Genomic DNA, 13,619 nt, shown 5'->3' on the forward strand with positions numbered 1-13,619 from the left:
ACATCTGTCTGCTGAAAAGCAACTTTTCTGAACTATGAACACCATGAAAATATGAAAAAACTCCCACTCCTATCCCAAGAAAAATCAGATTTTCTTGATAAACATCTCCAGCAATTTGGGCTCCTGATGAGACAGCATTCAACCAGAACCCAAAATCTCAGCTTTAGCTGGAGAGACCTGCTGTTACATTTTTCATCCAATGATCTGTACAAAGGGAAGTTGAGAGAGAGAACCGAATCTTGCTCATTCTTATCCCAGTGAAGCACAGAATTAACTATCAGAGCTAATGAGGTTACTCAGCATTTCTCTTCTCCGAGCAGAAAACCCACAAAGAGCAGTTCCCTCAATCAGCTGTTTAATATTTCAGCTGCACACAGGTATTATGGGTATTATACACATATTCTTAAATCCACTTTATCTTCCAAATGTTCCTCCAAGTAAAGAGATGTGGAATTAGCACTTTATAGATAAAGAACACACATCAGCATAGGCTCAAACAAATTGTCCAAGCTCATGGAAAAGACTTCTTATGGAGCAAGACACTACACGACATCTCCCAAATTTCAGCCAAACATGACTCCAAGAGACTTTATTTCTCTGGCATCACAGCCAAGCAGAAAGTATCCCTGTCCCAAAGCAAGGAGTACCTCCAAGGATTTGACTGCATGAAGACCTGTTTGAAATCCCAGCCAAGTCTACCTTCACCTCAGTGGAGCAGAGGAGATATTAAACAAACATCCCTCCATTTCAAGTCCAATGGCAGGTGGGAGTAAATAAATAAATAAACAAACAAATAAATAAATAACCAATTTAGCCCAGAAAGCCAGGCAGTTATCATCCAAAGGCATGGAAATAACCACCTAATTAATGGGAATGAAGGTTCAGCAAAGTGGAAATACTTGCTTTTAGCAAAGACAGAACGACAGCATTGGTCCCAAGTGACTACAGAGAGGAAAGGCACAACTTTGTCCACAGCTCTGTTTCAAATCAAGTGAACTTCACCCTTCTTTCACATCCCACACAGGTGGGAAGTTCTGCCATGAATTAGGCTGATCCTAAAGAATTAGGAATATCTCTGGGAATCCAGCTCAGGGATGTAGTGCTGGGACTTAAATCATGCCTCTGTTACAATTTACTTAACGTAGATCTGAAAATCCCCCTGGTGCTGCTTTTTCACCTTCCTTCCCCCCACTGGTGGTCCCTGAAACACCTGGCAGGTGACTCAAGCTCTGGCTGCCACGTGCGTTTCCCTGAGCTGCATCCAAGCTTGTTTCCTCCACAAGGACACCACAGACTGTTCCAAAAAATTACATTTTAGTGTTCCACTGCAGGACCTGCATGTTCTAGAGGAGCATAATCCTACAAAACAGCTGCTCAGCACACACATCCCCCCAGGCACAGCGTTCACTGGGAACAGTCCTTGAGCCAAAACCTGAGTGTGGGGAGGACATGCCAGGCTGGCCTTCCCACAGCCATCCAGATGTGTCCTGTCCCCTCACACTCTGCCAGAAGATGAAAATAAAATATAAAAAATAAAAAAAAAAAAAAAAGTAAAACCTGAAGTCTGTAACACCAGGCTGTGTGTGATGAGTATTTCTAAACACACACTGGTGCCTCCCCGAATTTATTATGCAGTTAGCAGTGAGGGACAAGGGCCCCTTGCTGTACTTCTCCACAGAGAATGTCACTAAAAATCCATCCCACTGCTCTCCAATCCCTGCTTTTCTCACTCCCCCCAGAAGTCCAAGGCAAGACTTTCACCTGGACATGTCACATGAACGGAGCACTGCAGCCCCAAGCAGTGCTCACTCCTCCCTGACAGACACAGGGAGAAAAAGCCAATCTAGGGAGGTAGGACACTCCATTAGAGAGAAATAAATTTATAACCTAAACCAATTAAAATTAATTGTCTCTTTTCTCTTTGCATCATCCCAGGTTGAAGCCCAACCTCTCTCCCCACTCTCTTCATCTCTTCAACAGTTATGCTCAGCAATTTTAGAGGCTAAAAAAGTGGCAAATGAGATGATGAAGCATTTCCAATTTCCCAGTGTATTTCCTTCTAGGTGCTTTTACAGTAACATGAAGCATGATAATCAGGAGATACTTTATTTTACAGAAACCCTGATTTAAAAGATCCCTGTGTACACCAATGGTGTCAGCAGTTACACATGAATCTGGTCCACATCATAAAGTACTTTCTAATTCCATAAAAACCTCCAGAAGATGCTGCATAGTTTATAAGTGGGGCATATGCATAACGCTGTGCAAGACTAATCAGCTCTGAGACAACAGCTTCTAAATATCCTTATGGAGAAGACAAGAATGATGTTTAACTGCTGCTTCTGTCAGAGAGATTCTCCTTTCAAGTCACTCAGGACATCGAGCAGTAATATTTTCTTCCAGTAATCATGGGCTGGATAAACTCACTTCTTCAGCCCGTGAAAAAGCAACAGCATCTCCTACCACTGATCTGTTTGCTCTGAGGAAGCAGCCTGTGTTATTTCAGATGCGGTCACCCTACCATGTAATTTTACCCACGTCTGTATTCAGGCTGCAGCCAAAACCACATTTATTTTCGTAGAGAGAAATCCACAGAGGACCTGGAATACAGCGAGTCAGCACTGCTGGAAAACAACACAGAAAGAAAAAAACAACAGTGTGGTGGTTGCTGTTGCATCAATAAGCAGGTCGATGTTTAAGTTCTTCCCAACGATGTCTTTGGGAAAAAAAAAAATCTCTGATAAAACACCATGAGAGATGCTAAGTGTGATCAAAGCTGTGACACTGGCTGTGCCACAGTCCCTGCCCCAGGGCAGAGCAGCAGGTGATGTGGAGGGCACACCCCTGGCACCCTCGTTTAGGGATCAGCAGCAGAGATAAGGAACAGAGGGAAGAGGGCAATGGGAGTACCTGCACAGGTAGCAGACAGGGAGAGCAGCGGAGCTGCCCTCTGCTGACTGTCTGGTTTGCTGAGCGCTGCTCTCATCCAGTCCCGCACAGCCAAGCCGCGACTGAACCGGGCAGGCTTTCCGTGAGTCCATCTCCACGCCGAGGTCCGTGTGACAGCTGGATCCACACGGATCTCCTGACCCAGCACAGCCCCGTGCCCGGCTGGCAGCAGCGCGGTGCCCCAGCCGCTGCGGCAGCACCGTCAATTCCGTGCTGCAATGGGCTGCTCCAGCTAATTAACTCCAAAAAACACCCAGGACTCGAGCCAGTGCTTCTGCTGCATCGTGTTCGTGGATGCCTGGACTCATCCAGTGCCCAGCTTGGCTGTCCCTGCCCGCTGTGGCGTGGGGGGTCGTGGTGGAACATTTTGGGCTGGTCCAGACGCTCTCATCTGCCACTTCAAATCAGGGGTCGCTTCAGTAACTCCCAAAACCAATAACCCTCATCAACATCAATGCTGAAGGCAGCGCTGTGACAGAGGAACTCCGTGCCCCACACCTGCTGGCACCTGGGCTAGGGGAGTTTCCTACTCAAAAGAATTTATTGAACAGCAAAACTCCTGGGATTCTCAGCATGGAAGACAGACCCACTGCTTCCCAACTTGGACAAATTCTCGTGCCTCTCATGGCATTTTCTGTCTGTCACTCAGGTTGAATACACACGATCTATTTAACTTCCAACTTTTTTTTTTTTTTTTTTTAATGAAAAACATCACTGCTAAACCCTCTATAAAATGAGAGAAAAGGAGGAAAGATGGGATTCAAGTTTTACACGGATTATCACGTTTATCAATCCCCTCTGCCAAACTGGTTTGCTCTGAACTTGCGTCCATTTTACACAAGGTTTAAAAGCAAATGGGAGCAGCTACTCCTTTAGCACCTTAAACGCTCTCCCTCCCAATAAAAGGCAGCCGTGTAGCTTTAACCCAGCGCTTCGCTGACATTCCCAATGGATCAGCATCACCCACTCTGCGGCTGCTCCACTGCTCCCGTAGCGCCACTGGAAACCCGGGGTGCGCGGGGCTGGCGTGCAGGGCTCTGTTATTAATGAATCCCCGCGCAGAGGAACCAGAGCAATAACCAAGGGCTCTCAGCGAGCCTGCGAGCGGCGGCTCCGCGCTTCTCCCCTCATTGCGCGCGGCCGCCGAGCCTCGCTCCATCCCACCTCCCCCGCCCGCCCCCGCCGCCAGCCCGGCCCCCGGCTCCTCCTCCCCGCTCCCGCCCGGCTGGGGGACGCCCGCCGGTCCCGCTCAACAAGTTCCCCTCGGCGGGGACCCGGCCGAGGGGACCCCCCGACAGCGAGCCCCCGCCGCAGCCCATGAGGGCAGCGGGGGAGCGCGGCGGCGGCGGCGGCGGCTGCGGCTCCTCCGGCGGCTCGGCGGCTCCGCGGCAGATGCGCCCCGGCGCCCAGGCGCTGACGCCCAGCTCGCCCCGGCGGCTGGAGGGAGATGCTCGCCCAGACCGCCGCTTCTGCGTGAGGAAGCACAAGGTAAGGCACCGACCGCCCCCGCCGCGGCTCGCTCGCCCCGAACCCCCGAAATTCCCCGTCCTCTGGTTCTGCTAGCGGAAAACTTCGTAGGGATGAGGAGGAAGGCTGGCGCTGAGCGCCAGCGTTATGCAATAGCGTATCTGCCTGCCTGGGAACAGCTCCTGCATCCAGTAACTTTCGTGACAGATAAGGAGAGAATATCCCGATACGCGACTTTCTTCTAGAAAAATACCAGTGTTTCTTTGCCTGCTCCCCTTCCAGCGGTGCCTGGGAGGGGAGAGGTGTAGCTGGAGGATTCTTGGAGGATGCACGAAGTGCTTTGGCTTTTCACATGGCTGATGGCGAGGAACTACCGCTGCTTATTAACTTCAGCCGTCCTAATGAAGTGTCCGTACAGCGGCGATGGAGGAACACGGGATGTGTTCATCCCTGAACTTGCAGTACAGCACTTCATTAAAAGCCCGACCAACCCAAAAATCCTCCTCGGGGACTGAAGCTGCTGCTATTCAGTGAACTGTGCTTATCGACACGCAGGGTTCTCCCGATTTAACACAGCCGAGTCACCCATCACCATCACCGACCACACCGAAATCGGGGATGCCGTGGAAACGCCGTAGGAGAACGGGATTAAAGGTAGCAGGGATCCATCCCCAAAGTCACAGTCCTTGCATGCTGCAAGGCATCCCGAGCTTCCCGCTCTGCATTTCCATCTTGCCTGCCTCTCTAGTAAAAATCCTCTGCCGTGACCTCAGCGCCTGTACTTAATGCCATGTTTACGGAGAGTTACGGCAGCGAGGGGATGCAGGACTGCAGTTCCATGGGATCTGCCTGGGAGAGGCGGGGGGGCCGCCAGCCCCAGTAAAACAGGGACATCTTGCACTGCTGGAAGCAGGGAATATATTCCCTGCTTATGTCACCGTCTCCCAAGGGCTCCGTCCCAAGGGAGCTGTACCCCTCTCTCAGCCACGAGCTGGAATGGGGAACGGAGCGGTTTGCTTTGACCTTGTGTGTCTAAGCAGCTTAAAATCCTGCACGGAGGAGAATTTAACTCATTAGGCTCTAAGAGCGGGAAGTTTGGGAAGACCTGGTTTTCCCGGCTTCCGAGAACCATTTCTTCTTCCCCAGCTGAATGCTGGCAAGAGCTAAGGAAAGGCAAACCAGTAACAGGTCACGTCTGATACAAACTGGGAATTTATTCCCTCCGCTTAAGTGTTGGATCGTGCTCAGATTTACAGGGCTGCCAGGAATGCTGCATGTATCAAGGTTAAAATCTGGCTGCTAGATAGAAAAACTCCTAGCTAAAAATAAAGAAATAAATAAATAAAAATCATCACATGATATGCAATTATGTCCTAGCCATGTAATGGGATTAATTTAATGTCAAATTCCAAGCCAGCAGACCAATAGTAAAAATAGGAAATAGGGAGAGGAACGTAGCTCCTCACTCCTGGTGTGATGCCTCTTGGTGTTCCACCAGCCTGCTCGTGCCTAGCTGTCTGGTCTACAATGATCTGGTCCCTCTGAGTACAAATAACAGTTCTAAATTAAAAGCTGGATTTTCTCCTAGCATTAAAAATTCATATTCAGATGAAAATATCTCAGGGCTCAGGTGTTACTAATTTATCACCTGGAGGGTGATGTTCTGCTATACAGTGGTGGCATAGGGTCCCTGATTCCAGGAGAAATCCATAATGTAGAGTGCTAATCCAGAGACTCAGACTGAATTGCTTTAATTCTAATTCCAACAGTTCTAAAATAAAATTCCTGCCCCAGAGTTTAAGGTGCTGTTGCACTGAAAGTATCCTCCCTTTACAGGATGGGGAAAGCTGATATTAAATCAGCTTTTTTAAGGGTTTTTTTTTTCTAAGGATGTCACGATGCCCTTGATGAAACCTGTTCTTTAGGACTCTGTCGCTATTAAGAATGTTTTTAACGAGATGCTCGAGATAATTGTAATCCAGGATGGAATCAGTGCCTTTCCCTGCGATTGACACATAAAAAACCAGCTGGGCAGGAGCACCACGAGAGAAAGTGTTCAGTTCCTTATTAAGAGGGCCAGCACTTAGCATTCAATGCACCCTGGTACTAACTGAGCTCACAAACAAGCAGCTCATGGGATCATTGCTGCCTTTTTTCCCCAGTTAACCACTGCACTGACAGCAGCATTTCTGCATGAGGGGCACACATTTCATATTCTGTATTCTAATCTGTATATAATTAACTCAGAAGAAAGAGTGGCTAAGTTCAGTGGCGAGGAACACAGGGGAAGGAAAATGTGGTGAAGAAGCCCAGGAGCTGCCCGAGTGCCGAGTCACGGAGTGTGCGTCACCTTCCAGACCAGCACCACCAGTGACCAGACACCACTGGTCACCACCAGCATGGACACTGCCTGGGATCCAAACTCAGCCAGGGATCGTACAGAAGGCATGGAAATACCAACTTTAAAAGAATTTAAAAGCAAACTTAGCCATGCTGGTCCTTTGCTGTGACTGATGGGGGAGAGAAAGCCAGGGAAAGCTGTGAGCTTGCCAGAAATCTCTGCTAAAATATAAGGCTACCTCCACAGAGCTCTTGAGCTGTGATGTCTCAAGGCCATTCCTTATCCAAGCACAGGATAGGGAGAACTAGGGATGTATAGTCCCATAATTCATGCCCACTTGAGGAAATGACAGTAAATCTAGAATATCTGAGACCATAAAATATTCACGTGATTATCTGAACTAGCTATTAATAAAAAGCTCTTATATTCTGCTTTATGACAGGCACGGTTTAAAGAACTGCTGAAAATTTGTCTAAGATATTAAAAAACATGTAAGCAACAAATCTATTTTATAGCCCAGTACTCCCTTGTATTTTTCCTAATCAGTTTGCAAATTAAATAGGCTTTATGAAAATGAAATCACGAGCATATTTTAAGGAAAAAAATCATCTCAGAGTGGTAATTTCAGCGGGAGTTCCACATTCAGCCTTCTGAAAACTGGTGCTTGCTTAGAAAATCCTGAATAACCTCTGAACACACACACAGGTACGACTCCCCGGGTATGGACACTTGATTTTAAATTGTTATTGACCACGCAGAATGTGCTCAGAGCATTCTCTTATTGTAGTGGCACATCCCCATTTGAAGGCTATTTACTCCAATTTTACTACATTCAGGCAGAAAAATGATTCCTTAATACTCCTGAGAGCAGTTCACCCTGTTCATGCTTTTGCACAGCTCCGTGTCAGGGTGATCAGTGCCTGAAAACTGCTTCCCATTAAGACATCCCAGCACAAGTCTCACAGGCAAAGAGAACTGGGTGTAAAAATAACAATTCAGAGATCAAACAGCAACTTTTAGTGTCCTCCTTGTCTATTTTTCTCCCCCTTTAGTAGCACCAGACACCAAGCCTGATTTTAAACCAGTTCTTCCACCTAAATCCACTGGTTTGGGGTTTGATACAGAGGAATGTAGAGGAGTAAGGGCCGTTTTCAAAGTCTGAATCAAAAAGAGATGGATTAAAAAGACTGAAGGCCTTCAAGTCCTGCTTTGTCTAGGTGCAGATATGAACTTCTAAATCATTACAAGAGATTTCTGTCCTGGCAGGGAAGTGCTGGAGCTCTGTCATGTCACACTCCCCAGAGTTGCTGATACCTGGTCTCCGACTCGGTCCCTATCAAAAATAGTTGCTAAACATCTCCCAAATCCCAGCCTTAACTCATTTTGTGACATCCATGGGAAGAGAAGCAGGTTGCTGTTGTTATTTTTGCCTGCCCATGATTGCTGTAGCCTATAAATAAAGCCCACGTAGTTACCAAATTAAACCAGTTTAAAAACAAAAGCAGAGGAAGCTCTTTCCATCTGGCCTGAGCGAGGAGGAATTGTCACAAGCTCACAAAAAAAGGATTTACTTGTTTTGTGCTTTTTCCCACCTTCCTTGCTTGTTTTACAGCTACCCTTCTCTCTTCTTCCATTTTTTTTCCCAATTCTCACGTCAAGGTTGTGATCACATTGCTTGGAACAATTTGGTGAGGTCAAAGCTTATAAAGCCCAACCATGGCATAAATGACTTTTAAAAACTGCAACAGGGCCTCTCTGATGCCCAATACAACCCCACTTAAGCAGGAGTGGGAATTCAGGACTGTATTTTAAAAGTTAATAACATCACAAGTAGTTTTGGTCTGGTCAGTTGCTTCCTGGGAGAAGGAAGAAGAGGGAATTCAGTAAAATCACTAATTTTGGTGTATTTATCTCTGAATAAGCACAAAATCTACAACAAGCCCAACGTCTCCTTCCAACCATTAGTAACTGGTTGTTCATGCCCATTTTGTTATTATATTCATTATTCTCTCCGAAGAGAAGAGAAATTAATGAGGAGATATCCACAAGTACAGAAATTTAACTTGTGGATCAGTTGAATACGTTTTTGTGTATCAAGGCCATCAGCAAATAAAACACTGTGATATCTCTATGGAGCTGACAAAGAGACAGATAAAACATCCCACTGCTGGAGAGAGTAATTCAGCAGAAATTATGCTTGAACTGCCTGGGAGCAGCGATAGCACTGATCCCTTCTGGAGACTGAGCCAGAGTTGCTGAATTCCAGAGGAATCCGTGTGTTTTAGGTGGCTGTAGTTGAGCAAGCTGGTGAGAAGAACGTGGTACATTCCTGCATTCACAATTTGTACTAAAAGCACACAAAGCCACAAGAAAGGTGATGCAAATTATCTGTCTGGTGGCCAGTTGTGGTGCCTTTCCCAGCCAAAAAATATCCTTGAGAGGGTCTTTAATTATTACTTCACTAAACTTCCTAATCATCCACATCCCAACCCATCCTAAAATCCAGAATCACAGAACGGTTTGGGTTGGAAGGGCATTAAGGATCATCTCATTCCAGCCCTTGCTATGGGCAGGGACACCAGGTTTATTTTAAGGTCTTAGTCCACATTATCCCACGTCCACAAAACCTGGGAGCAACGTATTCAGCAACTCCACACTGTATTTGCTTCCCTCTTCATTCCCCACATGGTTCTTCCCACATGGCACCAAAACTGTGTTACCTGGAATGAGCAATTTCCATCAGCCCTCTCCCAGAGCCCTCATGTTTGATGAGAACCTGGGATTTTCAGAGTTTAAGACAACTTCCCCTCACACAAGACTTCGGCTCTTCCTTCTCAGTATTTCAAAAGCATCTTAGAACCAGCTTTGAGGAAGCCTTGCAGGTTTAGGGACTATAATTCCCCTCAGCAACTGAAGCTTTTTGCTCTACGAAAACTCTTTTTGGGTAACTAATGGGAATTTTTGTACAATGCTCCAGCAGGAGTCAGACTGAACTGTGCAATTTCCCCCACATCAGCATGCTCAGATCCACCTGTACATGGAAAATTCAGAATTCCAGCAGAACCAGAAGCTGCTTGAAACCAGAAACTTCAGGAACGTGCTCCTCAGGAAGGTGAAAAATGACACAGCTCTTATTTGGTGGTGACTGCTGCCAGCAGCGGAGTGCGAAAACGCATCTCCCAGACAGATCCTATTCCCCAATTAACATCCTGCTAATGATGTCAAGTTTTAGACCTAAATTACCCAGCTGAGTTGTTTAACAACACTTCACACCCTCCCAAGCCTGTCTGCCTGGAACCCTGCTCCAAGCAGGAAGAGCTGACAAAGCTCTGATGCCTTACAACCACTGACCCCAGGAAAGTCACTATCGTCTCCCATTTGTAGGGAGCTCCAGCACGATGGGATCACCTGCATTCCCGGGGAATGCTCTGATATGCATAGCAAAATTAAGGATGCAGGATCGAAGCCTGGAGCTGGGATGTGCTTATCTCCTTTTTCCTCTTCACCCAATGCTTGAAAATCTCTGATGAAGGAACAAAACCAGCTGCAGTTCCTGTAGGTGCTCACAGTCTGGCCATCCCTGGCAGTGCCCAAGGCCAGGCTGGGCGGGGCTTGGAGCAACCTGGGAGAGGGGAAGGTGTCCCTGCCCATGGCAGGGATGGGATGAGATAATCTTTAAGGTCCTTTCCAACCCAAACCATTCCAGCACTCAGATCCCTCTCTGCAGAGCTCTGACAGTTTTACAACCCTGCTGGTCAAAGCTGAAGAGCAGAACTGTTTTTTCCCCCTGTCATTTGCCTGGTTTTTTTCTCCTTAAACACCCACAAAACCTATCGATGTCAACTAAGAACAATTAAAACTTAGTATTCAACAGTAATGCCGATAAAGAACTGCCTTTAAGCCCTTGTTTTTACCAGCCTGCCCTTTAAATTATTTACCAGAAAGTCCCATAAAAATGAAAAAGCCTTCCAGTGCAAGTCCTGTGGCTTTTGGACTCCTGGAAGTCAGTAGTGTGAGCAGAACTATTAGGGATTCTCCTGGCAACCCATCCTCAGCAGCATCCTGCTCCTGCTCCTCCCCCTGGAGCAGGGACAAAGCCTTGCCCAGATTTACATGACAAAATAATACTAAAGAAACCTTCACTGCTCTCTTCCTCGAGCCAGAGATGCAGAGCTCAGGGAGAAAAATCAGCATCGCTCTCTTAACAGTGACATTATTTTTTTCCAGTACACTAAATCCCAGCAAATGTTTGAGATCAGAACACCATGAATTCACAGGGCGTATCTTGTGACATTGCATTTGTTCCACTGGGAACTCCCCCTGTAAGTCTACACTGCTTTTAAAGCAAGTGCAAATCTCCTGTTAATGGTACTATTCCTTGCAAAATTCTGTTATGGGGAAAATAACCCTTATTTTCCAGAATTTTATCACGTTGAATGGATTCCTTTTAATTTTATGCATGGAACAATATAGGAAGTAACAAAACCGAAGTATTATTAAAATTTGTGTTCAGAAAGCATAGTAGAGATGTCAGAATTAAAGGAAATTGCCTCTACCAGCTGCATTCGGGGAAACTGGCTTGGTTTGTAAGGAAAATTTTAAGGAGTTTATCCTCCAGTAGATTCCTGTTTTATCTAAAAGTCTCCAGGCTTATTAAATCGTACATTTTATTTGTTGCCACTTAGTTCTAAAGCTGAAGCTCACAAGAGCATTTAAAGGCATTTACTGGGTATCTCAGCCATTAGCTATGATTTTCTACATCATTCTTACCGAGCCTGCCAATGGATGGGAGGGGGGAAAAGACAAATCCAATGCCATAGGATGCTGTTTATTCCGAAGGAAGACTTCCAAGGCACTTGGAAATGCAGCAGTAAGGATGACTTCGGTATTGAGCAATAAACAAGGAAGTTCAAGAGAGAGAATATTCAAGTTCAGTGCCTCAGGGTTTCAAAACAGAGTTAAAAAAAATACTGGTTTGACATTTAGCAGCACTGCTAACTCTGTTATTCTGCATGAACAGTTCTGTGATGAAATGAAGACAGGCTGGGCTACCCCATCAGTTTTCCTAGTAATCCTCATCAGTACTTTCTACCCCATAAAAACTGGGAATACCTGCAACCCTCAGATTTATCTGGAAGTCAGAATTTCCCCTCAGTCTTTTTGTATTAAAGCTCTTCCAAAATTTCTAACACAGGCAAAGTTTCTGCAAACAACTTTTATAATTAATAACTGTCTAAGATAATCCGTATTTTCCAACTTTTTTATCATGAGAGCCTTCTTTACTGGACATTACTTTTAGGATGATACTCTATAATTTTTAAGTTTCCAACATAATAACACTGTCAGCTAATTAACAATTAGATTCCTTTGAAAAGAATAAAAATAGTCCTGATTTAATGGAGTCAAAATGTATGGGATATTTAGAATTAACATTACGTTTCTATCCTGGATTTGTTTCTATGAAGTAAATCTGAGTTTCTTTCTGCTCTTTATTTTTAACAGTACAATTGGATGAATATTCCATGGATGCACTTATGACTTATAAACATCAAACAGTTTTTGAAAAGTACGTGGTTTAAGGTGGTATTTAGGCATATAAAAATTACATCTGAGGCAGTGGGGATTTCTCAGGAGAACGTCCAGCCTGGAAATATTCAGAAGCCTAAAGATGCTGCACATCACTTCCCACTTTCCACGCAAAAAGCCAATTATTTGCAATTCCCTGCATTATTTTAAGCCAATCCATCCATCCACAAAATCCTGTGTGCTCTTAATACGTGCACAGATGTTTCCAGCTGCATCTCCAAAGCCTTCATCTGCTCTGGAAACCCAGGGACTGAAATCTGTGCCTTTCATCTGCATTGGGAACCTGCAAAGTTTAAGCCCACTCTGTGTATTAACACATCCTGAATCTGCCTCTGTGTCATAAAACTGAGAGAAAATGAAAATTACAAGGTGAGCTCCAAATCTCCTCTCCCCTCATTAACCAATCAGCCTGGAAATCCCACACTGTAATTCTCCTCACAGAGCAGTGACTCTGCAGAGTTTGAGATGCAGAGGGAAGGTCCTGCAAAGATTTGTACCCCCTAACTGGTGGTTTCCATAAGTACCCTGATGATTTTATACCAACTTAAAGCCTCTCTGTGCATCACTTTTTAGTTCTTATTATTATTGAATAGTTTATTTCCATATTCAAACATAGAGGGATGCTGCTTAAGGGCAATCAGTCACTAGTTTATAAAGAAATCAAGGCTAAAAACTGAAAAACGAAGCTTGTGATTACTTGAATATTTAGTTTAGCAAATCATCTCTTTGTTTGGAGTAAGTACAGATAAAAAGTTGAACTCCATTATCTGCATGTAATTGGCATCTGGAACTAAAATTCAGATTCAAAGGCTTTATTACCCCCCTGACAGCACGAGCCATAAACTGAGAAACTCCAGCTCAGTAGTTTCCTTACGTACTCAAAAATCCTTCAGAGAAGACGCCGTGGCAGTGCCTAAATAAGCCAGAATTGGAGGCAACACTTTGTCCAAAACTGAAACAAACCAAGCAATATTCTGTACAGTCTTCCCTGTGAAGTGTTTAACTCACAATTGACTCCTTGCTCAACTGTTCTTTTATCAGCTGAGCACAGAGAGTTCCCCTCGGAGACACCGGGATCCGAGCAAGGCTTCAAAAAAAAGAACCGAGTTCTTTTGGTTGTTGTCATTCTTAATCAGAGATATCTCTAAAGTTATTACTCCCAGCTCCTAGTGGGAATAGAAAACTCTGGATCAGCTAAATCAATCAGGCCTGTGCAGTTGGGAAAGGGAGACAGCAATTTGGTGAAGAATCAATTTATTGGCTATTAAAGATGTGC

General features: G+C 45.3%; 2 protein-coding genes across 3 annotated transcripts in view; one reads left to right on the forward strand and one right to left on the reverse strand.

The window, feature by feature from the left end:
* DOCK1 (dedicator of cytokinesis 1) overlaps positions 1–13,619 on the reverse strand; it is a 264,142-nt gene that overhangs the window by 132,593 nt on the left and 117,930 nt on the right. The gene's annotated exons all lie outside the window — the stretch shown is intronic.
* Positions 4,158–13,619, forward strand: part of INSYN2A (inhibitory synaptic factor 2A) — a 40,333-nt gene continuing 30,871 nt past the window's right edge. The window contains exon 1 of the mRNA XM_032117144.1: positions 4,158–4,437. The gene's annotated coding sequence lies outside the window, so the exon portion shown is untranslated. The remainder of the gene's footprint in view (positions 4,438–13,619) is intronic.

This window comes from Corvus moneduloides, chromosome 8 (assembly GCF_009650955.1).
Source record: "Corvus moneduloides isolate bCorMon1 chromosome 8, bCorMon1.pri, whole genome shotgun sequence".
NCBI classification, from domain to species: domain Eukaryota; kingdom Metazoa; phylum Chordata; class Aves; order Passeriformes; family Corvidae; genus Corvus; species Corvus moneduloides.